General features: G+C 42.2%; 2 non-coding genes and 1 pseudogene across 2 annotated transcripts; 2 read left to right on the top strand and 1 right to left on the bottom strand.

Annotated features, from left to right (window-relative positions):
- Positions 1 to 2,791: 2,791 nt before the first annotated feature.
- Positions 2,792 to 26,634, bottom strand: part of LOC100939227 (zinc finger protein 746-like) — a 72,402-nt pseudogene continuing 48,559 nt past the window's right edge.
- On the top strand, positions 8,459 to 8,530 carry TRNAC-GCA (transfer RNA cysteine (anticodon GCA)). The gene has a single exon. It is a non-coding gene; the product is annotated as a tRNA-Cys (tRNA).
- TRNAC-GCA (transfer RNA cysteine (anticodon GCA)) lies at positions 16,142 to 16,213 on the top strand. The gene has a single exon. It is a non-coding gene; the product is annotated as a tRNA-Cys (tRNA).

The following is a 26,634-nucleotide window of genomic DNA, read 5'->3' on the forward strand; positions in this document are numbered from 1 at the left end:
ACCATGATCAAGTGGGCTTCATCCCTGGGATGCAAGGCTGGTTCAATATACGCAAATCAATAAATGTAATCCAGCATATAAATAGAACCAAAGACAAAAACCACATGATTATCTCAATAGATGCAGAAAAGGCCTTTGACAAAATTCAACAACCCTTCATGCTAAAAACTCTCAATAAATTAGGAATTGATGGGACGTATCTCAAAATAATAAGAGCTATTTATGACAAACCCACAGCCAATATCGTACTGAATGGGCAAAAACTGGAAGCATTCCCTTTGAAAACTGGCACAAGACAGGGATGCCCTCTCTCGCCACTTCTATTCAACATAGTGTTGGAAGTTCTGGCCAGGGCAATTAGGCAGGAGAAGGAAATCAAGGGTATTCAATTAGGAAAAGAGGAAGTCAAATTGTCCTTGTTTGCAGATGACATGATAGTATATCTAGAAAACCCCATTGTCTCAGCCCAAAATCTCCTTAAGCTGATAAGCAACTTCAGCAAAGTCTCAGGATACAAAATCAATGTGCAAAAATCACAAGCATTCTTATACACCAATAACAGACAAACAGAGAGCCAAATCATGAGTGAACTCCCATTCACAATTGCTTCAAAGAGAATAAAATACCTAGGAATCCAACTTACAAGGGATGTGAAAGACCTCTTCAAGGAGAACTACAAACCACTGCTCAAGGAAATAAAAGAGGATACAAACAAATGGAAGAACATTCCATGCTCATGGGTAGGAAGAATCAATATCATGAAAATGGCCATCCTTCCCAAGGTAATTTACAGATTCAATGCCATCCCCATCAAGCTACCAATGACTTTCTTCACAGAATTGGAAAAAACTACTTTAAAGTTCATATGGAACCAAAAAAGAGCCCGCATCGCCAAGTCAATCCTAAGCCAAAAGAACAAAGCTGGAGGCATCACACTACCTGACTTCAAACTGTACTACAAGGCTACAGTAACCAAAACAGCATGGTACTGGTACCAAAACAGAGATATAGATCAATGGAACAGAACAGAGCCGTCAGAAATAATGCCACATATCTACAAGTATCTGATCTTTGACAAACCTGACAAAAACAAGAAATGGGGAAAGGATTCCCTATTTAATAAATGGTGCTGGGAAAACTGGCCAGCCATATGTAGAAAGCTGAAACTGGATCCCTTCCTTACACCTTATACAAAAATCAATTCAAGATGGATTAAAGACTTAAATGTTAGACCTAAAACCATAAAAACCCTAGAAGAAAACCTAGGCATTACCATTCAGGACATAGGCATGGGCAAGGACTTCATGTCTAAAACACCAAAAGCAATGGCAACAAAAGCCAAAATTGACAAATGGGATCTAATTAAACTAAAGAACTTCTGCACAGCAAAGGAAACTACCATCAGAGTGAACAGGCAACCTACAAAATGGGAGAAAATTTTCGCAACCTACTCATCTGACAAAGGGCTAATATCCAGAATCTACAATGAACTCCAACAAATTTACAAGAAAAAAACAAACAACCCCATCAAAAAGTGGGCGAAGGACATGAACAGACACTTCTCAAAAGAAGACATTTATGCAGCCAAAAAACACATGAAAAAATGCTCACCATCACTGGCCATCAGAGAAATGCAAATCAAAACCACAATGAGATACCATCTCACACCAGTTAGAATGGCAATCATTAAAAAGTCAGGAAACAACAGGTGCTGGAGAGGATGTGGAGAAATAGGAACACTTTTACACTGTTGGTGGGCGTGTAAACTAGTTCAACCCTTGTGGAAGTCAGTGTGGCGATTCCTCAGGGATCTAGAACTAGAAATTCCATTCGACCCAGCCATCCCATTACTGGGTATATACCCAAAGGACTATAAATCATGCTGCTATAAAGACACATGCACACGTATGTTTATTGCTGCATTATTCACAATAGCAAAGACTTGGAACCAACCCAAATGTCCAGCAATGATAGACTGGATTAAGAAAATGTGGCACATATACACCATGGAATACTATGCAGCCATAAAAAATGATGAGTTCACGTCCTTTGTAGGGACATGGATGAAACTGGAAATCATCATTCTCAGTAAACTATCGCAAGAACAAAAAACCAAACACCGCATATTCTCACTCATAGGTGGGAACTGAACAATGAGAACACATGGACACAGGAAGGGGAACATCACACTTTGGGGACTGTTGTGGGGTGGGGGGAGGGGGGAGGGATAGCATTGGGAGATATACCTAATGCTAGATGACAAGTTGGTGGGTGCAGCGCACCAGCATGGCACATGTATACATATGTAACTTACCTGCACATTGCGCACATGTACCATAAAACCTAAAGTATAATAATAATAATAATAAAAGAAAAAAAAAAAAAGTTATTTTATGGCAAACAACAACAACAACAAAAAAAAAAAAAAAAAAAAAAAAAGAAAGATAACCAATTGTTTAAGCAAAAATAATAACAATGTAGTGTAATATTTGTAGCACATATCAAAGTATAATACACAATAACAATAACACAAAGTTTGGGAGGGGAGAAATTGAAGTATAACATTGTGAAGTTCCCAAACATGCAATGGTATCATATCACTGTAAGACAGTCTGAGATAAGTTAAAGGCGTATAGTATAAACCATAAAACAATACTAAAATAACACAACAAAAAGTTGTAGCCAAAAAGATAACAAAGGAGGGAACATGAAATCATTTAAAAACACTCAATAAATATAAAAGAAGGTAGAAATGAGGAAAAGCAGAATTAAAAAACACATGAAACACATAGACAGTACAAAGATAATATATTTAAATTTAACTATGTCATAAATCTCATTAAATGTAAATGGTCTAAACACTCATATAAATGACAGATTGTCAGATTTGATTTTAAAAAATCAAACATCTACATGCTGCCCCAAAGAAATACACTTTTAATATAAAAACATAAATAAAAATATATAGCATGCTAACAGTAATCAAAAGAAAGCTGGATTATCTACATTAGCATTACAAAAATTGGTTTTTAGATGAACAAATATTACCATAGATGAAGATAGTAATTCCATATTGATAAGGAGTCAATTGATCAAGAGAACATAACAATCCTAAAAGTTGATGCCCCTTATTAACAGAGATTCTAAATACATGCAGTAGGAAAGTTTCTGTATTAATTTGATTAGGATAATGGCCTCCAGCTGCATCCATGTTGCTGCAAAGGACTAGATTTTAGTCTTTTTATGGCTGTGTAGTATTTCATGTTGTGTATGTACCACATTTCCTTCATCCAATCCACCACTGATGAACACCTATGTTGATTCCATTTCTTTGTTAAATAGGCTACTTTCAAGAAATGCATTTTATTTATTTAAGACAAGGTCTCGCTCTGTCACTCAAGCTGGAGTGCAGTGGCATGATCATAGCTCACTGCAGCCTCAATCTCCCAGGCTCAAGCAATCCTCCTGTATCACCCTCCTGAGTAGCTGGGACTACAGGGGCATGCCACCACATCTGGCTTTTTTTTTTTTTTTTTTTTTCTTGAGATGGAGTCTTGCTCTGTCGCCCAGGCTGGAGTGCAGTGGCGCAATCTCGGCTCACTGCAAGCTCTGCCTCCTGGGCTCACACCATTCTCCTGCCTCAGCTGCCTGAGTAGGTGGGACTACAGGTGCCTGCCACCACGTCTGGCTAATTTTTCTGTATTTTTAGTAGAGACGGGGTTTCACCGTGTTAGCCAGGATGGTCTCGATCTCCTGACCTCGTGATCTGCCCGCCTCAGCCTCCTAAAGTGCTGGGATTACAGGCGTGAGCCACCGCTCCCGGCCTAATTTTTGTATTTTTTTTTTTTAAGAGACAAGGTCTCACTATGTTGTCCAGGCTGAGATGCATTTTAAACATAAAAATACAGATAAGTTAAAAGTAAACAAATACAAAAATAAAGACTATGCAAACACTAATTATAAGAAAGCTAGAGAGGCTATATTATCAGACAAAGTAGACTTTATAATAAGAAATATTGGCTGGCTGTGGTGGCTCACACCTGTAATCCCAGCACTTTGGGAGGCCGAGGCGGGTGGATCACAAGGTCAGGAGATTGAGACCATCCTGGCTAACACGGTGAAACCCAGTCTCTACCAAAAATACAAAAAAAAAAAAAAAAAATTAGCCAGGTGTGGTGGCGGGCGCCTGTAGTCCTAGCTACTCAGGAGGCTGAGGCAGGAGAATGGCATGAACCCAGGAGGCAGAGCTTGCAGTGAGCCGAGATCACGCCACTGCACTCCAGCCTGGGTAACACAGCAAGACTCTGTCTCAAAAAAAAAAAGAAAAAAGAAATATTTCCAGTGATAAAGATGGATATTTCATAATAACAAAAGGGTTAATTCATTAAGAAGATGTAAGAATCTTAAATGTGTACATGCCTAATTACAGAGTTCCAAAACACATAAAGCAAAAACCAAGGGAAGCATAAAGAAAATTGACAAATTCACAATTATAACTGGAGATTTTAGTACTTTCCTTAGTAACAAGTAACACAAACAAGCAAAAAAGTCAGTAAGAATATAGATTTAAACCACACTATTAACCAACTTATTTAAATTGCACTTATGTAACACAACATCCAACAACTACACATTTTTTTCAAGTGCATATCGAATATTTACCAACATAGACCATATGTTGGGCCATAAAAAAGTCTGAATGTTTTAAAAGCTTTAAATCATACAGAGTATGAACATCTATGAATGTGTCTCCTGCTGCACATGTAGAAGAGTTTCTATAGGGCATATGCCCAAGAGAGAAATGATGGTATATGTATGAGTAGCTTTACTAAATAATGCTAAACTGTTTTTCAAAGAAGTTATACAGGTGCATGCTCTTACCAGCAGTGTAGAAGAGCTCTCATTGGTTTACATCATTGGAGTAGAAAATGTACTCTGACACCATGGAGTGCCAGGAAATTTAATTTCTTACCAATTTGGTGACGGCTGTAACATGGTATTCCATTTTAAATTGCATTTACCTGATTACCACTGAGGTTAAGCATTTTGTATATGTCTAGTGGTCTTTCCTGTTACTTCTAAGAAATGCTCGTCAAGTTCTTTGCTTATTCTTCTCCTCTCCTTTTGGCTATTTTCTTATCAATATAGTCTGTATTCTGGATAGAAGTCCTTTGTTGATTACCTGGTTGTGCCAGAAATTAAACTACATTGTCTCTTAGCTCTGAACCCACCCTTCTTGACCCTGCTTACTGAGGCTGTGGCACTCTGCAAACTACATTTCTCATGTACCTTCTGGCTTCCTGCAGGTTCTGCTGATTGAAGCAATAGATGAGGATGGGAAGGCAGAAAGAGAAGAATGGGACACGCTTTTGTTCCATTTGTTGTTCCCATCAGCACAGCCCCAGCAATGACCCTTAATGCTGGAAGCACCGGGTCTAGTACCAGCTTTCTTATGGCATTCCTGGAACCACCCTCATTGGCAGTGCTCTACCTTGGAAGGCCCACCCTCTGAGCTCCTGAGTCACTGGCACCAGCCGGGCAGCACCCCATCCTCACAAGTGTGAGGTCCAACTCTTCAGAGCCCCTGCTCCACACTTCTCTATTCTGATAACTGCAGCCTCTTCACTTTTTCTCTCAAAACTAGAAGGAGAAAGCTGCTTCCAGGCGTTATTATCTCTGCATCACCTTGGGGTTCTCTTTGCCTTTCCATTTCATGAATGCCTATTTAACCAATACTTTATAATCAATTCTTTCTGTTGAAATGCCGAGTGTAGTTTCTGATTTCTTACTCTACCTTGGCTGATACAATGATTCACAAACCTCTTCCTCCTGCTATGTGACTCACCTTTTCACTCTCTGAGGACTTTTAGAACACAGACGTTTCTTAACTGCAATGAACCAGAATGGATTAATACATAGATTAATAAATCTTCTTTTATATTGTGTCTTAATTTGAAAATCCTTCTACTCCAATATCATAGGAATTTTCTCATATTTTCTAAACTTTTTAAAGTTTTTTTATATTTAGGTCTTGAATCCTCTTGGAATTTATTTTGTGAACGAATATCTAATTGTCCTAGCACCCTTTTATCAGAAAGTACACCCTTTCTTCACTGGTCTACAATGCTGCCTCTCATATATCAGGTTTCTATCTATGGATAGGTCAATTTTTAGAATCCCCATTCTCTTCATTACTTTTGTTTATGTACCCTTGTGCCAATACTACGCGGTCTTATAGCATTATAATAGTCTTTATATATGGTAGAGCTAGTTTCCTTGCCTAGTTATTTTTCTTCAAATAAACTCTACCTATTCCCAACTCTCTTTTCCCACATAATTTTTAACATTAGTGTGTCAATTACTATAAAAATCACTATTAGGATTTTGATTGCAATTGCATTAAATCTGTAAATTTGGAGACCAGTATCTTTACAGAACTGTCTTGTCCTATCCAAAAACAAAGCATACTTCTCTACTTATTTAAGTGCCCTTTAAATATCTTTCAATGAAGCTTTAAAATAGTCTAAACAAAGGTCTTGTACAACTTGTATTTATTCCTAGGGAGCCTGTATTTTTGTTACTCTGTTAAGAAATTTCATTTCTGTTACTGGTGTGTGGAAATATATTTGATTTAAAATAAGTTTATTATATAACTTATTTGAATTTATTAAAATTAATAATTCAGATAATTTGTAGACTACTTTGTGTTTTCTATATAATCACAGTGTCACTGAAATAATGGGTGTTTTGTTTCTTCTATTTCACTGAAAAACCCTACTTTTTTGGTCTTAAATGCACTACCTCTAGCTTTTGGTGGTTTTAAATAGAAACAAAGCTACCACGCATCTTTGTTGTTTCCAGTTTTTAAGAGAATGCTTCTAACGTTGCACCATTAAGTATGACGGTTGCTGGTTGTAGACTTTTGGACTTTTTAGAGTCTTACTGTTTAACAAGAAGAATTTTAACATGAGGATTTCTTTAATTCCTTCCTTGCCTTTTCCCTTTTCAGTGAGAGGACCATTGCTGGGGGAGCCAGAAGACCAACAAGAGTAGCCAGTGACAGAGCTCCACGTGTCTGTGAATTGGCTCATCTCCTCCAGCAAGAAAGATGGAATCTGAGCTCAGAAGTGTATGCATGCTCAGGTTTGGAAAACTGAACACAAAAATAGCAACAGAGTTCATCTGACTGGTGCTACCTCAAGTAATTTATATTAACTCTATTCTTAGTTATTAACCTTGCCAATTTTGCTGTCTTTACTTCCCCCCAATAAATATTTCTTGCATCCCAACTTTTATGCTCAATATTGTGTTTGGCACTGTAGAAAGACACAAAGAGATTGCATTTTCCTTTGTGAGCCTCTGTGCATTATGAGCTTTGGTCTCCGTGACAGTTATCACAGGCACTGCCGCCATCTCATGTGACCCTTTGGGTGGGTGTCCTTTCTCTACATTTTTGAGATCTGTATGGCCTTTTAATGTCAGAAGTGGCCTTTTTTTTTTTTTTTTTTTTTTTTTTTTTAAGAGACGGTGTCTCGCTCTTTCGCCCAGGCCGGACTGCAGTGGCACTCTCGGCTCACTGCAAGCTCCGCCTCCCGGGTTCATGCCATTCTTGTGCCTCAGCCTCCCGAGTAGCTGGGATTACAGGCACCCGCCACTGCACCCTGCTAATTTTTTGTATTTTTAACAGAGACGGGGTTTCACCGTGTTAACCAAGATGGTCTCGATCTCCTGACCTCGTGATCTGCCCGCCTCGGCCTCCCAAAGTGCTGGGATTACAGGCGTGAGCCACCGCGCCTGGCCAGAAGTGGCCTTAATGCAGGATGTTGGCCAAGGGCCAGGTTCACTTTGCAGGACCTGTGCTGCTGTGCCTCAGGGCAGGGGTCTGCCCAGCAGAGGAGACATTTCTGGTCCTTGCTGCTTCAGTTGTGCTTCTAGCCTGAGGCCCCTTGGGACAGCTGGGGGAGCTTCCTGAGCTCCATGATGGGATTCAAATAATTCGAATTATTGGTATGGGCTTTCCTGGGTTCAGTCAAGACCATGCAAAAAACCAATAGCTTAGATGAGAATAAAAAGAGAGGAGATGAGCAGAAAAGCCCCGAAATCCATCCACTGGGGTAGGGGTGAGGGTGGAAAGAAAGGATGTGGGGACACATTCAGGTTAGTGGACTTTAAGGAGGAGATGAAGGAAGAAAGGAGTGGCCCTGCTCTTGGCAATGATTCTTCAAGCAGGTGTCTTGGAAGTGGTCCTAAGACGAGATGGAAGTGAGCTGAGGAGGCTTCTAGGGGACCAAGTAGGGAGGGTTTAATAAGGAAGAAGACGGCCAAAAGGGCTAATTTGCTGTGAGGCAAAATGTCCAAATGTCTAAAACTTTCTAAGAGTCAATGTAAATTTCAGTGCATAGATGTGAGTGTTGCAACACAGGTGAAAAGGTATTTAGTAGAGGCTTCTAGAAGCTGAGGGGGTATAGCTCAGGGGTAGAGCACTTGACTGCAGATCAAGAAGTCCCTGGTTCAAATCCAGGTGCCCCCTGGAAAGAGTCTCCTTTTAGTACCACATACCAATTGGTATCTTCAGGTTGCCCCAGGTCCTATGGCAGGTTGACGGGAGGTTCCTGGGAAGGAAGTGGAGGGAGAAGAGATGGAAAGGAAACTAGTCATCTTTTGGGCTGGGGCAATGGAAAGTCCCAAAGCCAGGAATGTTGTTCTAGCTATGATCTTGTTATTAAGGTGATGTGTGAACTCAGGCAGTCCTTTAATTAGTCTTTGTTTTTTCTTTCAGGCATATAACATGCAAGTATAGACTAAAATCAAAGTTGCCAAACACGTCTGAGAATCAGAATGACCTGGGAGGGTGGTCAAGTATACAGATGCCCTGGGTCCCACCTTGAGATTCTGATTTGTTAGGTGTGAGAAGTTTCATTTTTCTTTCATTTCATCCTCCCACATCACAGAAACACCAGAAGATCTCCTGGGCCGCAAAATTCAGCAAACACTTATGAAGCAGATTCACCACGTACCAGTTATTAATCTGCAGTTTGTACCACTTGCTCGAGTCCAGTGACGCAGAACACTCACACAGCAAGTTAAGCAAAGCAACTTCATTCCTTACAGGCAGGCAAGGGACAACAGAAGCCTGGGATTTAGGGTGAACTGGTCCCACAAGGCTCAGGAAGCTGCCCAGGGCAGATGGAGTCTCACCTGTGTGTCCTACTTCACACTGCAGCTGAGGGACCCTGAACACCCTCTGCTCTCAGTTTTATACCCCAAGGGCAATTTGGATCACTGGACTAAAGTGTTGCAGGACATCCTGTTCTAGGTGTGATGGGAACAGAGTCTGGGTGTAGGACAGTTCCTCCTTATCTCAGGACAACACTCCCAGTACATTCTCTAGTTATTCTGAGAACTACAACCAAGAAAAGAGGGAAGCACTGGGTTGGCCAAGGCCATCCGGGGACTTGTCCTGCTGGGTCATTTAAAAAGCTTTTCTAGGATAACGTTGGCTTTCCAAGCTGATGTGTTTCCCACTGAGGAGAAGCTGTAGGCCTGTGGACTGCCAGGTGGGAGGAGGTTGGGGTTTAGAGGAAAGAGGAGAGCAGGAATGGGTTATTTGCAGTGGGGCTGTTCCCATGGACTCACCAAGAAGAAATGGAGGTGCTGATGGGGCTGCACAAGTGCTTATCAGAAACAGTTGTAACAAGTGAGGGGTGCAACTGAAGTTACAGCATTTGCCTGCAGGCCAAGCAGTCTCTGGTTCAAATCCATGTACCTCCCGCCCCGCTTCAGTTTTCTACTTATTGAACAAAAGCCTTTTCACCTCTGGGGTCTATTATACTGGAATCTTCCTGCAAGGAGAGAAGAGAGCATAGATGGCATAGAGCTTTGCCAGGAAGCCTCTCTAGTTTCTTGTAGGCCTCAGTGAACTTCTCCAGGCGACTCTGTCCCCTCAATAACCCTTATCCTCAGAGCCTTGAAATGGGCCCAATTGTCCCATAGAACTGATGTTTATGGTTTCTCTTGAATAAACCTAGAAATTGACCCTCTCAGTCTTGAAACCCAAGGAGAAATTTACATTTGTGTTATCTGAATTCCTTTCTCAGGAAACCAGCCAGCAATCCTCCCAGACAGTATCAAGAAACTGAAATTTACCAGATCCCCACATCTGGAAAGTGAGAAGCCAGACCCCTCACCCATCATGATTCCCCAGGTGACCACCTGCTGCATGTTGGCCAACTCCTCTTCCTTGCCCCTCCTTAATCCCTGTTTTTCCACATGTAGTTACATTTCTTCCCTGCTATATAAACCCCTAATTTTAGTCAGTCGATGACGATGGATCTGAGACTGATCTCCTGTTCACCCTGTCTGTAGCACCTGGATAAAGCCTTCTTCCCTGACAATACTCGTCTCAGTGACTGGCTTTCTGTGAGATGAGCAGCAAGACCTAGATGGAACCCCTGGTGTTTCCGCAACAGCCTTGCAACTTTCACTTTCCCTGTGGGAACGCTCATCTCCACCACCCAGGGCCATCCCCTGGAAGGGCGGTAGGGAACTGACTCCTCTGGAATCCTCACCCCCAGGGACTGTGTAGCATAGGGCCTTGCCTGGAGCAGGTCCCATGGCTGCAGCTGCTCCACCCTGAGCTGCTCTGGCAGGGTCTATACAGAGTGAAGGAACTAAAGGAAGAGCGGTGAGGAGGGCTCCTAAGTGGCACAATGACTGCCAGGAAGTGGCTGTTATAGGCAGGGGTTTGCAAGCTACTTTCAGTCAGGAGGCCCCACACTATACCCTGGGGCTACTTCCTTGCCCCTTGTGTGTTTATGACGCCCCAGTATCTGCTTCATAAACACCAGATGTGCATGTGGGGGGCATCTGTTTCCCACCTGAGCAGAGGCTCCCAGTGCCCACTGGGGTGAGTGAGCTGCAACGTCTTCTCAGGGAGGTGAACAAGGTGAAATGCTTTAACACTGACTGCTGGAATCTGGGAGAAAGACTGAAAGAGGCAGTGGTTTCCCCTGTGTCTGAGTGAGTGCTCAATTATTCCTTGTGGCAGTATCCCGCAGATGATCAGTTGTTGCTTGCGGGCTTTGTTATTTCAAGTCAATAAAACCACATCCTTACCAATAGGGAGACATCTATTCAATTCCCTTCTGCAAGTGGTATCAGACTTCCACGTGTGGGTTCGCTGCCTTGTTTTATACTGCTTGAAATTCTTATTTGGGACTCGGGAGACCTCTCTTGCCCAGCATGCCCTGCTGCGGGCTCACTCCATTCGGTCTCTCCATGGAGTTAAAAGCAACAACAGCTAAAAGCAAAGATCCGAAACAAACAAAAAATAATAATTACTTTTTAAACAAAGAAAAAAAAAGCAAAGATCTGAACCCAATTCTGCTTAATCCCTAGCAGATTTTTTCTCCCTGAACAAGAGTATAATAGTCTATAATAACATAATTGTAGCTGCAATCTGCTTACTCCCATAATATATTAGCCTAAGAGACAAACACTGCCACTTTCTAAGGTGCAAGTCAATTTCTTTTCAAGTTTTGAAGAGTGCAGAAGTTGGAGCCTCATGTAGGAAGCCTGGCCTTGCTCTTGCAGAGCTACAGGCAGGAGCTGTGCAGGCAGAAGGAGCCTCAGCAGAGGCCAGCATCAAGTGCGGGCCCTGGAGTGCCTGAGGACGGGGAGCCTGGGGAGTGGAGCAGGGAAGATGGGGCAGGGAATAGCAGGGGAACACGATGCTAAAGATGGAAGGGCTTTACAGTCACCACACAGAATTTGGTTCCATGCAATGCAGCTCAGAGTTACCCTCCATCCTTTTTCAGCTCTCCAGACTGCTTTTTCCCCTATGACCTCTGCCCACCAACTTGCCGTCAGAAATGCGGATATAACTTTTGACTCCCCTGAAATGTAACTACGAATAGCCTATTGTTGACTGGAAGCCTTTCTGATAGCAGAAACAGTCAATGAACACATATTTTGTATGTTCTATGTGTTATATACTGTATTCTTACAATAAAGAAAGCTAGAGAAAAGAAAATATTAAGAAAATCATAAGGAAGGGAAAATTTATTTCCTATAGAATAAGTAGAAGTGAAGTGAATCATCACAGAGGTCCTAATCTTTGTCATTTTCACAGAGTAGGCTGAAGAAGAAAAGAGGAGGGGTTGGTCTTACTGTCTTGGGGCCAGCAAAGACAGAAGACAATCTGCCTGTTAAGTGGACCCACAGTTCAAACCTGTGTTGTTCAAAGTCAACTGTAGTTTCACTTATAGACTTTACAGATTCAGGACCAGGCTTCCTGGGTCAAAGTAATGAGAAGTGCAGAACCATCTCTGCTGACTAAATGCAAGCCTAGATGAAGGGCGCTTGAACTGGAAGCAAGGCCTCCTGGTCTGCACTCAGCTACTGCACCCTGGCCCTGGCACTGGCACCTGGGCTGGCTGACCAGTATCTCTGACTCTGGGAGCTGAGCCCCACGCTCTTGTTGCCTGCGGCTCTTTCTTTACACCCAGAGTGGCTCTGATTTACTAGCAGGCCTGCTCCCCTGCTAAGAGGACACCTTGCTTCCCTTTCAGTCCCCTCTTCTGGCCATTTCAGCCGGCCCTCCTCAGCCTGAAGTCTTCAGCTCCTTGGAGGGCGGGTGGACAGAGAAGCTAGAACCACTTCCTCAGATCTCACTTGGGCTTTTCTGGTAGCTAGGGAGCTACTGTAATTTAAAAATCAGCTCACCCTCTGGGCGTGTCTCTCTGCAGAAGGTACGTGCTCTAAGAGGCGGTTTGTGCATGTGTTGCTGAAGGGGACTTAGGAAGTGCTTACCTTTATTCGAGACGATAGGGAATCTTCCAGACCAGATATGACCACTGGGAAAAGTCACCGTCTGGAAAGCTGGGGTTGCCTAGAAACATATATGAAGGGGAAAGGTACTGTGACTTGGTGTTTGTTCCTCCCAGCAGGACCTGAATAATCCCTGGAGAGGGGGCTCTGCTGTTGGGCAGGCAGAGGACAGGATGCTCTGGCCCAGTGCAGCAAACTCTCCAGGGGCTGCAGGCCACCTCCACTCTAACATCAGCCTTGCTGCAGACCCCCCTGCCTGTGCTGATGTGGGAAGGGGTCCTGATTAGGGAGTGTGAATAGTCCTATAATTGGGAAGATCTAGAGTTGTGAAATAATGTTCATTTTTTGAAATTGTGGCTTTGGGTAAAATTCAAACATTGCAAAAAGGTGAGACCTAAACATGGTACTTATGCTGAGACTCTGCTTGGGGGGCCCACCTGAGCAGCCAGCCAGCCCCCACCCTGATGATATTGCCACTGGGTTACAAGGCATGGAGTGTCTCAGGCTCATCACAGGTAGGGGTGAGAATAAAACAGGAGTCATGGGCTTTGCATGGAGATACAGAAATAATCAGACAACTGAGGCCTTTGAAGCCTCAAAAGTGATGACTTTTGACATCACTAACAAAGCTTTAGGACTCAGGCCTAGACCACCCCTTCTCTAGCAGGAGTTCATTGATAGCTGACCTGATCAATGGCTTTACTGCTCTTCTACAAACACCTGTACCATATCACTCATAGTTTCCGATCACTAACCACTCAACATACTCATATCTTTTATGGCCATTCTTTGTGCCTCTTTTCAGCTTCCCCCTCTGCTGTCAGCTCCTCTTCCCTTTCTTGGTGTCTGTTATGTTAACCATCTTGAACAGAGAGAATCTGATTGGTCATTAACCCCGTGTGGGCAGAGCTGCAGGTCACTGGTTCACTTGTATATTAGCTGGAAGGAGAGGAAAACGTCAAAGAAACTAATTAATATTCTGAGAGAAATATGAGAAAATATTCCATCTGTTAAACAAGACACATAAAAGGGTCAATTATAGAACAGATAACTTAGAAAGTAAGAAAAAAGGATAGAAGATATAAAAAATTAAATAGAAAGTTTGAAAAATAAAGTTGAGGCAGTTTCCCAGAAAGTAAAATAAAACAAAAAGACAAAGGAAAAGACAGTAAGAGAGATAAAAATAAGAAAGTTAGAGGTTAAAACCAAGATGTGTAAAAACCAACTAACAGGCTTGGCGCTGTGGCTCACACCTATAATCCCAGCACTTTGGGAGGCCCAGGTAGGAGGATCACTTGAGGCCAAGAGTTGGAGACCAGCCTGGACAACATGGTGAGATCCCTGTTTCTACAAAGAAAAAAAAAATCAGCTGGTCATCGTGGGGTGTGTCAGTAAGCCTAGCCATTCAGGAGGCTAAGGTGGGAGGACTGCTTGAGGTCAGAGGTTCAAGTTTATGGTGAGCAAGACACTGTCTCAAAACAAACAAAAACTAATAAAAGTCCCAGAAAGAGAACATGATGGAAAGGACATTATACAAGAACATTACTCATAATGAAAGGACTTGGCTTTGCATTAGAAAAGATTCTCCAAATGCCCAACAAAATGAATAAAAAACTGTCTTCATCAAGTACATCAGTGTGATTACAGAATACCAGGACGAAAGGGAAGATCTTCAAAACTTAAAGAGTGAAAGAAACAGGTGATATACAAAAGACAGAGGATCACAATGGCACTTGACTTTTCTACAGCAATACTAGACACCAGAAGACAACAGAAACAAGCCTTCACGATATGAAGGATTATAAGTTGAAACTAGAAACCTATGTCTGTCCGGACTGCTAATCAAGTGTGTAGGTGGAATTATGGACATTTTGAGGCATGCACGGTCTTAAAAAATTCACCTCTACTCACCATTCGCAGAAAACAACTGGAGGACATCCTCTGCCAAAATGAGGAAGTAAATTAAGAAACATTCAAGACACGGAATCCAGGAAAAAGGGACTTGCACACAGGAGACAGAGATGGAAAGAATGTCCTGGTGAGGGTGGAGGAAGTCCCGGGGCATGGGCTGAGCAGCAGGCTTTCCAGGGCAGCCAGAACAAACAGAGCAGGAAGCTGGAGAGCTACTGGAAAACAAGAAGTGAAAATGTTAATTATCTAACAGCTTTTACAATGTGGTAAATTGATTTGACAGGCATTTCATGGAGCAATGAAAGGTTGTGGAAAATTGTAGATATTCCAAGAAAACCAAGCAGTTGAAAATGTGAGGCTATCAGTAACTTGAGGAAAATAAAGTTCCATCAGAACTCTTAGTTCAGCTTAGGATTATGTATATTGACCATAAACACTATTAACTAATCATAATAATTAAAACATGGAAGATAAAATTGAACAGAAAGTAAATATATAGCATTTTATCTAAGAAGTTGATATATAGTAGGTATATTGGAAAACAGAAAAGAAGGCACATGAGTGATAATCCTCACCTACAAAAATAAGTCAGCTAATGATGTCTAAATGTGATTAAATTAGACATACCATATTATGACATATTTACATTACTTAAAATTAGAGGCAAATAGACTAGAAGAAACAGCCAAAAGGGTGGTGAGTGGCTGCCTCTGGGTGGCAAGAGGAAAATACAAAGGACTGAGGTTTCTTTTATTATAAGCTTTAAAAGCAATATATGACTTTCAAAAATAGTTGCACAAGATACTTAGATGAAAACAAAAATATATGTAAGGTTTAAAACAGCCTTGCACTGAGAATGGGGGTGTAGTTCAGAGTAGAGCTTTCCACACTAGCAGTGGAGTTTTCTGGCCAAAACCTGGAGGAGCTGTGTGGTCCTCAGGCTATGTTGTCTCCATGATGCTTCCCAGGACTACGCTGATCCATGTCAGGGCCTGGGAACTTCCCTGTTTCATGAACTGGATTTAATGGACAGATTCCAGATTGAGAGATCTTCAGATGTCGGTATTGCACATGTCTCAATTTGTGTCTCCAAACTGCTATTTTGTAGTGTAAACAAGAAGAAATCAGACATGTAGACCTAAAGCCTGTTCCAGCAGTAAACGGAAACACTCCTCCCAGCTGCTCCTGTCACCACAAACTGAGGGAGGGCGGGGAGATGTGCAGGCATTTGAGCAGGGGCTAGGGTTTGGGAATTGAGGATGGACTTTTCTGGGGTAAGTTTGTGGTAAAATCAGTTGCTGGTCTTACTCTCTAAAAGCAAGAAGGGACTTTCAATGTGCTGTAGGACTGCTGGGTGTGATTACCAACATGAAAGGTGCTTATTAGACACTTATGACAAGCAGGGGGTATAGCTCAGGGGTAGAGCATTTGACTGCAGATCAAGAGGTCCCCAGTTCAAATCTGGGTGCCCCCTACTGTACTTTTTCTATTCATACAAGCTGTTATGTTCTTCACAGAAGCTGTTGGTCATATTCCAGTCTCTTTTCATCCATTCCACCTGATTTTCCCTGGAACTGGAAGCTACAGCTCAGGCCTACCCAGCTGCAACCTGGCTCCATGGATAACTTCTTCTCATCTCTTCCAGGACCAGTTCCACAGGTATCCCTCATATTCTTGGTATCTAGCTCCCTGCTCCCCCTACATATGTAATTTCTCAAGCTGTGATGCAGTATGCTTCTGGGTTTTTCCAGGACAGACCAGAGAGTAGTACTACAGCAGGCTCCCCAGAAACAGACAGGGAATGGTACCCCAAGTTATCACTCTCCCGGCTCCTTCCCACAGCAGCAGTTTGGTGTACTGGAGTGGTGGCCAGACCTGGGGAGACACATCACAGCACACGGCATTCCCATGGAGGGCAGATGTTTCCCCTGGAGAATTGGTTTCTCTCACGCCAGAGCTCACTCACACCCTTGCTTCAACCTTGTAGGCCAAAAGCCTGGCTCAGCTCCTCTAACAAGGGAGACAGAGGCTCTGCAGTGCTGCCCCTACGACCAAACTCCTGTAGCTCTACGGCTACATGTGAATTACAGCCCACTCTGTGACTGGGGCCCAAGGCTTGGAGGTGGGGGATTAGACTCAAGAGTCTTCGTATGAGATGATTTGGAATTCCAACTTTGTTCTGTGGGCCACAGGGAGACCTGTGTGCTGCAATGAAGAACCAGGTCAGGTCCTTTGTCTAAGGAGGTCATTTAGGAGACATTACAGATACTGGTTTGGAGTTTGCCAAAAGACAAGAACAGGAACTGGTGTTATTTTTTGAATGCTTACTATGCCCTACTATGTGCTAATATCATGCTAGGCAGTTTATCATCAGTTATCATATTTGTCCACTCTGTCTTTACTGCAGGAAAAAGGAATTCGGGCTGGGAGGTCAGATCGGAATCTGTGGACTGTTTTGGAGACCAGTGACCGGCTCTTGGGTTAACCCCAAAAAACAATGGGAAATGGCTAGGGGTTCCACGAGCAGCCTCCATCCTTTTCTCCTGCTCATAGCTCCACCCAGAGACAGGCCTGGTGAGCTGCAGAGCTGAGGGAAGGTGTCTAGCTGTGAATCAGGTCTGGCAGCTTCCAGAAAGTCAGTCCTGGAGGGAAGCCATCATTTAATTTTACAAAGCTGAGTGCTCCCCCACTGATGAAAGGTATTAACTAGGTAACCTCAGTGTGCCATCGGGGTATAGCTCAGGGCTAGAGCTTTTTGACTGTAGAGCAAGAGGTCCCTGGTTCAAATCCAGGTTCTCCTTTCTGTTAAGTTTAATTTTGGTAGTGAACTTTATCCACATACATCTTAGATTGGCATGGGCCACACTGATGTTCCTTCTATCTGTATGGGGTTTACCTCCTCAATCCATTATTATCATCCAGATGCCCTGAAGGCTGCCTCGTCTTGGAATCCCCCACCTCATTAGCACAATGCACTCAAAGCAGGTCTCAGGAATTCCTCAGTAGATAGCACTGCCGACCTCCCTAGCCACTCCCTCCATGCTCCTCCTCTCCAGCCCCTCCTCTCTACCTTCCATCCCATACTCCTGGTCAAGGAGAAATGGTGCTCGTTTTGGTCCAGAGCCAGCCACAGAGTGCAGAGCTGCATTTCTGAATTCTTAGAATTGGCAGGCTAAGGTTTGAGGGGTAGGGACTTCAGTCTCATGAGACTGTGCTAACAAGGACAAGTACAACCTGGAGGGGAATACTTGAGGAGGCCGAGGCTGTCAGGAGAGTCACAGTTGAGTCACAGTCATTTACTCACTGAATGTCACCTATTGAAGAGGTGCCAAGCAGTTTGCCCCGCTCTGGAATTACGAAGATCACGTGTTCCTTGCATACATCTGGCAGCAATGGGAAAACCTCAGAAGTTCCTGTGGGATGTCTGATTTCTATTCCAAGAGGCAGGCCCTCCTGGATGCTTGCTGGAGCATGTGAGGTGAGTGACAACTCGAATAAGTTACTCAATCTCTGCTGGGCCTCAGTTTCTGCATCTGTCAAACGGAAGACAATAATCGTACCACCTCACAGGTTTTCTTGGTGAGGGTTTAAAGCACATAGAACAATGCCTGGCTGTGTCTGGTGGCTCATGCCTGTAATCCCAGCACTTTGGAAGGCCGAGGCAGGCGGATCACCTGAGGCCAGGAGTTTGAGACCAGCCTGGCCAACATGGCGAAACCCCGTCTCTAATAAAAATACAAAAATTAGCCAGGCATGGTGGCGGGTACCTGTAATAACAGCTACTCAGGAGGCTGAGGCACGAGAATCACTCAAACCCAGGAGGCAGAGGTTGCAGTGAGCCAAGACTGTGCCACTGCCCTCCAGCCTGGTTGACAGAGGGAGACTCTGTCTCAAAAACAAAACAAACAAACAAACAAAAAAAAAACACCACTAAAAAAACAGTAAGGAGTCGGCATGGAGATTTGAAACAGAGAGATTTTTTAGTCTGTAGTCTCATGCACTAGATCCAAGCCGTTATTTGACTTGTCACTCAACAGGTGAATGACTGTATTTTTCTGACTAGTCCCTTCCCTCCCTTCCCCTCCTCTCCCTTTTCTTCCCTTTCCTTTTTCCTTACCTCTCCTTTTCTTCTTTCAAGAGTTTCTCACTCAGCTCAGGTCCAGCTCAGACTGGAGTACAGTGCCATGATCATAGCTCACTGCAGCCTCCAACTCCTGGGCTCCAGCAATCCTCCCACCTCAGCCTCCTGAATAGCTAGGACCACAGGCACGAGCAACCATGCCCAGCGAATTGTTTTTAATTTTTAATTTTTTATAGAGACAGAGGTCTCACTCTGTCACCCAGACTACAGTGCAGTGGTATAGGTCACAGCTTACTGTACCCTTAAACTTTTGGGCTCAAGCAATCCTCCTGCCTCAGTCTCCCTAGTAGGTAGGACTACAAGCCCGTGCCACATGTCCAGCTCATTTTTTTATTTTTTAATTCATAGAGATGGGGTCCTGCTATGTTTCCCAGGCTAGTCTAGACCTAGCCATCTCAAGCAATCCTCCCGTCTCAGCTTCCCAAGAGCTGGGATTACAGGCATGAGAAACCATGCCCAGCCATAACTAGTATTTCTTCAGTGTTGAAACCATAGCTATGACATTGCCATCTTACATAAGCAGGGTTGACCCACCCCACTGAAAATGTGTCTCTCTTCCTGCTGCCTACTCCCCCCCTTCCACCGAGGCCACGGAGCCCTCAGCCACCCCTGCAGCCTCCTCTCCCTCATCCTTCTCCCTCTGGGTGAGAACAAAACTCCAGAGAGCTATTGACCTATACAGAGTCAGCAGTCAATCCCCTCAATTACATTTCTCAAATATTTAGTAATCAAGAGGCCAGCCTTTGTGGGAGGATACAGAGATGAGTGAAATCTAGCACAAATCATCCCTGTTCTCTCTTAGAAGCTCTTGATCTAGTGAGGAAAAGTGATGTGCAACAAAAGATGATATTAGCTGCGACAGAAAGCAGTGTGGATGACAGCCGGGATACCTCCGGGTGTGGACTTCGTGACAGCTCTGCAGAGACAGTGAGCGTCAGTGGGGTCTTGAAGGTGAGTGTGTGGGAAGGGCATGCCAGACAGAAAACGCAGAGGAACAAAGATGCAACGTTGTTGCAGTGCTTTCTGGGTCTAAAAGAAAGACCCAGGTGTGTGTGCCTGGGTGTGTGTGCACCTGTGTGTGTTTGTGCTTGCAGGTGTGCCTGCTTGCATATGGAGTAGACTGGAAGTGTCTGTGTGATGAGTGTGCAGAGCAGGGGGTGGGAAGACTGTGACTGCAGCCTAAGGCTTGGAAGCGGGTGACTAGACTCAAAACTCTGCACGTATGAGATGTTTTGGAATTCCAACCATTCTTTTTGTGAGATGGAGTCTCACTCTGTCACCCAGGCCGGAGTTCACTGGCACGTTCTCAACTCACTGCAACCTCCACCTCCAGGGTTCAAGTGATTCTCCCGCCTCAGCCTCCCGAGTAGCTGGGATCACAGGCTTGTGCCACCACACCCAGCAAATTTTTATATTTTTAGTAGAGACGGGGTTTCACCACGTTGGCCAGGTTGGTCTCGAACTCCTGACCTCAGGTGATCTACCCACCTCGGCCTCCAAAGTGCTGGGATTACAGGCGTGAACCACCATGACTGGCTGAATTCTGAGTTTGTTCTGTGGGCTACAGGAGTCCTGTGCCCTAAAGTGAAGCAACCAGGTCAGGTCATTTGTTTCAGGAGGTCATTTCGGAGACATTACAGAGAATGATTTGGAGTTTCCCAAAAGACAAGGACAGGAACTGGTGTTATTTTCGGAACCCCTATTATGTGCTAATATCACACTAGGCAGTTTATCATAAGTTATATTTGTCATAAGAAATGTTATCTGTGTTTAAGAAGAAGAAACTGAAGCTTATAGAGTTAAATACCCTGCCCAGTGACACAGAGTAAGGAAAGGAATGCAGAGGAGAAAAAGGGATTCCAGAGAAACTTTCAAGATAAAATATATAGGACTTGGTGACTGATCAGATGTAAAGGCTGAGGAAATGTAAGAAAGAAGAGTCGAGAAATAAAAATTTCTTTTTTCCAGAGAGAAATATAGCAGTAGCTACAAGGGAAAGTGGGTAATCTAATCTAACTTAGGATAGAGACTGAGCATTCTTTGGGTGGGGGAAGCAAGGAGATTGAGAAAGAACTCAATCAATTCAGTTATAGAGACAACAGTACAGATGGGGTGATTTGCTTTGGAAGGAAAGAGGAGAATGTTTTCTCTGAGACAGAAGGGAAGGGACTGAGAACAGATGAAGAGAGATGTCTCCGTGGTAGGGTGGGAAGCCGAGGAGCTGAGGTCTGGCAGCTTTGATTCTCCCTGTAAAGCAGAGGGAACACATCGCAAGGACAGAGTGTGGGGAGACAGCAGGTCACTGATGAGCCTGCAGTCTGAGCAGAGGGACTTGGACAGTGCGAAGAGGAGGGGTGTCATTTTGTTGGAGCTGGAACTGGGTGCCGCTCCTCTCTGGAGTCCACCTCTCAATAGGCACTGAGAACACTGATGTCCCCAGATACACCTGTCCCTGCCTAGGTTAACACAAAGAGAGTGCCAATGATTGTACTCTCCAGCTCTTTGTGTTTTAATTCTATGCAGATCCTGGCCCAAGGTGTCTAGGTCACTCTCAGGAGTAGACCAGGTTACTGGTTTCCTTGTGTACAGCCCAGTTCTACCTTCTGTCAGTCACACATTAACCATCTTATGGGTGATCCCCTCAGTAGAGGAATCCATTCGCTCAGGGGACTCTTGCAGATTTTTACCAGTTCATTCCAGGCTTGGTTGTGGTAGGAATCTCACCTCTAAACTATGAGGATCTCTTTCTATGGTGTCCATAAGAAGACCGTAAAGGAGATAAAAAGAAACTAGAACTTGCCGGACAAAGACAGGAAATTTAATCAAAAGTGTTACCAGTATGAACATGGAATATAATCCATTAAATTCCCCACTTAAAACACAAAAAAACTGACTGGATTAAAAAAAATTGTATCTTGTTCATGAGAGAGGATACAGAAATGTTAAAAATAAAAGAACGGGAAAAGATATCTGTATCTATAACAACTACATATAATGTAGCTATAGTAAGTAATAGAGAAAATAGTTTTTGAGGCCCAACGCATTACCAGGAATAAAGAGAGTCATTTTGTATTGACAGAAAGTTCAATTCACCAAAAAGAGTAATTCTAAATTTGGTATACCTAATAACATAGCCTCAAAACATAATAAGCAAAAATAAACAAAATTGAAAATGAGAAATGGATAAACCTCCGCTGGATCTTTCATGTGAGAGATCTTAAAAATCCTTGTGAATTTGTAAACAAGGACACATAGTATCAAAAGGACACAGACGATTTGGACAACATGACTAACAAAACTGACCTGTTTAACATGTAAAGAATCTTGCACTTAAATGCAGAATATGCAGTTTTTCCAAGCGCACGTGGAACACTGACAAACATGAATTGTATACTGAACCACAAAGCCAGTCTTAACAAATTCCAAAGTATTGAAATCATAAAGAGCATGTTTTCTGACCAAAATAAAATTAAGCTAGAAATTAATAACATCAAATAACTAACAAATCCAACAAATATTAGAAAATCTTTGTGTTTAGAAACTGAAAATTCTACTTCTAAATAACCCATGCGTCAAAGAATAAATTGTAATAGGAATTATAAAATATTTTGAACTAAATGATGAAAATACTAGATATTAAAATTTATCAGTTGCAGCTCTAGAGTACTTAGAGGGCAATTTACAGCCTTAATGCATCTCTAGTATTATAGAAAGAAAAGGTTAAAATGAACAAACTAAGCATCTCTCCCAAAAGGCATGAAAGTAATAGTAAAATGACTCCAAGGAAAAAATAAGGGAGAAAGTAATACATTAATTAATGAAAGCACAAAGTAATTGAGTAGAAAACACACAAGAGAGAGGGTCAATGAAGCTAAAGTTGTTCTTTGAAACAAACAATAAAAGTAATAATCCAGACAAGATTGACAAAGTAACACTAATAACCAATATCAGGAGAGATAAGGATGCATTATTATAGTTCCCCCAAAATTAAAAAGATTGTAAGATGATATTATGAGCAATTTTATGCCAATGAAATGTAATATTTACATGGCATGGAAAAGTTTCTAGAAAAATAGAACTTACATGAAGAGAGAAATTCTTTGTCTGCTTGATGGTCTCGGCTCTCTCTCCCTTCTCATTAATCCACTTTAGTTTAGCAGTACTAAGCTGGTTCAAAGGAAAAAAATACAATTTTTTAGCTGATACAGGTGCCATTATGCCAACCTCATAAGCACTTGGTGGCAATGCTCCACATTCCCCTGTCTACCAGCAAGGCTGATTCTTTTGCCAAGAAGCTTCTACTGTTAAGTATTCCCTCCAAACTTCCCTGTAAATATCTGATGTGGCACAGAGAAAGAATGTCTTTTCTGGAGTACTTGCTACCGTGAGTCTAACTGTGTCCAGCTCAAGAACATGTTTCCTTGAAATAAAGAGAGTTTGGGAAGTTGCAGACATTCTGATGCATTGTTTGTAACTTTTCCCAAATAAATCTTACTTTATGCTTATACTAGTGGTATTTGTCCTCAACATCTGGTTTAATTTTATCAAAATTAACACAAGAAGAACTAAAAATCATGACTAACCATGGAACAATTAAGGAATTTGAATTTATAATGAAACATTTTGCCATTAAAAAAGTAACAAAAAACTTCCAGGCACAGATAGTTTAAACACTTGTTATACCAAACACTTGTTATACCAATCACTTCAGAAAGAAATGATGTAAGTCTTACACAGACACTTCTGGACAATAGAAAACTAAAAACAGCAGTACCTTTCCCAACTCATTTTATGAGGCTAAACTTATTATAAAAAATAACAAAGACAATGTAAGAAAACAGGCCAATCTCACAAATTAATATAGAATAGACTTTAAAAACCATAAGCAAAACTATTAATAAATCAAAGCCAGCATTACATAAAAAAGAATAACACATAATAACCAAATTAAGATCATTTCAGAATGTAAGCTTGACTTAACATTAGAAAAATCTATTACTGTAATTCACCACACTATAGGATATAGTAAATGCTGTTGCTGCCCCACTGATATTCCTTTAGAACTTATCAGTTCTGTGCATGCAGGCCCCAATTTCAACTGTCAGCACCTGTAACTTTATGTCTGAGGGCATTCTCAGGCTGCCCAAACATATAACAGGCTGAAAGTACCAAATCATTAGGACCCAACCTTCGAAAGCAACCCTCTACTGATGACTGATAGAAGTAGATGGAGAAATACACAAGTTGCCTTGTTCTTTTGGAGAGGGTAACCCTCAAGCATGTTATACATCTTACAAAGTCCCCAACGGTATTAAGCTCCAGATGCCTATAATGGTAACTTTTCCAATATCCCACTGTGAAAGCTGTCAGAATGAAAATGGAGTCACTGTGTTAAAACCCGACAAATGGAGCCAGGGAAGGCCACAAAGGTAGACCTTTTATATATGAATTCCTGATAACAAGAACTATCACAAAAGACTCTGTAAAAACCACAACCTTGCACAAAGGCTATTGTAACCTTACACACTCACAAAAAATACTTCTGCAAGGACATCCGCCCAGCAAAAGCCTGACCAGCCTTGGACTGTTGCCACCCTTGTTACCGATTGCTGTAGCCAGGAATTATTTCTCCAAAACAATTTATATAATCCTTCTCATTTTGCCTTTAAAAACTTTCCCTTACCATGACCTTCTCAAAAACACACATAGTTTACTGTGACACCTGTATTCCCATTGCCAATGCTCATTCCCTAAATAAATATAATTTCCTTTCAGAGAGCTTCTGTCTGTTATTTAGGTTGACACCACCTTTTATTGGCTTCTTTCCTTTCTCTGACTTCCCACTCCTTACTGGTGTTTCCTGAACTTATCTCCCAAATAAACTACTTGCTCTTAAATTCTAGTTTCAGGGTCTGCTTCTAAAGAAATCCAAGCTAAGACAACAGATTAAAGGAAAAAAATCAAGTCATTAAAATAGATGAAGAAAAACATCCAATCAAATTCAACACATCTTCATGATGTGTCTACCTAAAACATAAAAAGAAATCTTATTTAATGGTGGAATGGTGAAAGCTTTCAATTGAAAACTGAAAGCAAGACAAAAGTGTTCTTGAAGGAGAAATGGAAACTGAATTGAGGAGCAAAAGACTATCAAAAATCACCAAATATATTTTTTAAATAAATCAACTAAGACATTCCAGAAATGAAAAGTATCAATGTCTTCCTTTTTATTTACTTTTAATTGAAATACAACTCACAGTAAGGTACAGAAATCTTCAACGTACAGCTCAATTAATTTGTACACATACATACCTATGTACCCACCTCCCAAATCAAGATACAGAAAATTTCTAGCACCTCAGAGGGCCCCCTGGTTCCCCTTCCCAATTACCCTCTCTCCCGAAAAGGTAACACTACTCTATCACCATGGACTAGTTTTGCCTGTTCTTGATTTTATATACTGGAATTATACATAGTTACTCCTTTGAAACTATCTTCTTTCACTCAATCTTATGTCTATAGGATTTATCTGTGTTTTTCCACTGTAGTGGTACTCTGTCCTTTTTAAAACTCTGTTTGGGATTCCATTGTATGACTAGACCATGACTTATTTACCTATCCTACTGTTCATGGACATTTGTTTCCAGTTTGGGACTATTAAAAGAAATGCTGCCATGAACATTCTTGCATGTACATATACATTCTCTGATGTCTCTATCAAGGAATATAACTGTTGAGGAAGAGGGTGTTTCTAGTTTTAGTTTTAGCCAATAATGCCAGACAGTTTTCTAAAGTGGATACAGCAAATGACACTACCACTAGCAGGGGATGAGAGTTACTGTGGCTCCACATACCATCACTGAGTAACATCAGTCTCTTTCATTTTAACCAACCTAGCAACAATTCTAGCGATAGTTCACTGTGGTTTCACTTGCACCTTTCTAGACTCATGAGGTTTGAGCATCTTTTAATAGGCTTATTGGTTGCTTGGATGTCCAATTGTATGAAGTAACTGCTCGAGTCTCTTCGTCATTTTTCTACTGAGTTGTGTATTTTTAAACTGTCTTGTGCAATTCTTTATATATTTTGGGTATAAACCCTTCATCAGTTATGTGCAATAGATACCTTCTCCTGCTGTATGGGTTTATTTTCTTACTTGTGTTTATTGGCTCTCATGAATGTCAGCTGATTTCCCTGCGAACTTTTTAACTGTTCAGCAAACAGTATACAGAAGTTACTACGTGCCAGTCCTGTCCTTCAGTGCTTTACATAGATTAACTCATTCAATCTACACAACAATCCATCAAGTAGACACTCTTATTACCCACATTTCACAGATAACACAGTTGAAGAAAGGGAAGGGCAGTAATCTGCCCAAGGTCTTCTAGTGGGGTAGGCCTTGAAGCCAGGCTGTCTGACTTCAGAATCCACACCATTGGTATCCACGCTGCACTGTTTCTCCCAGGCTTATTGTACTTGTCCAAACTCTATCGATAGGCATTCTTTGAAGCATAGTTCCTGATGCAGTCTGGGGAGGATTTTCATTTGGCCAGGAGCCTATAGCACTACACATCCAACTCCAACTTGAAATAAGTTGCCTGTAGTTTTTCAGACCCAATAAAGACTGTGAATTCAGGGCCCATTAAACCCCAGTCACTCAGCCCACAGCTAGGGATTCTCGGGACTGGTTTTCTTTTCCTGTCTTCTCTTCACTCCTTCTGAAAGAGCTCAGCCCTTCTTGTATCCTGTCTTTG

Source organism: Pongo abelii, chromosome 6 (genome assembly GCF_028885655.2).
Source record: "Pongo abelii isolate AG06213 chromosome 6, NHGRI_mPonAbe1-v2.0_pri, whole genome shotgun sequence".
In the NCBI taxonomy this organism is placed as follows: Eukaryota; Metazoa; Chordata; class Mammalia; order Primates; family Hominidae; genus Pongo; species Pongo abelii.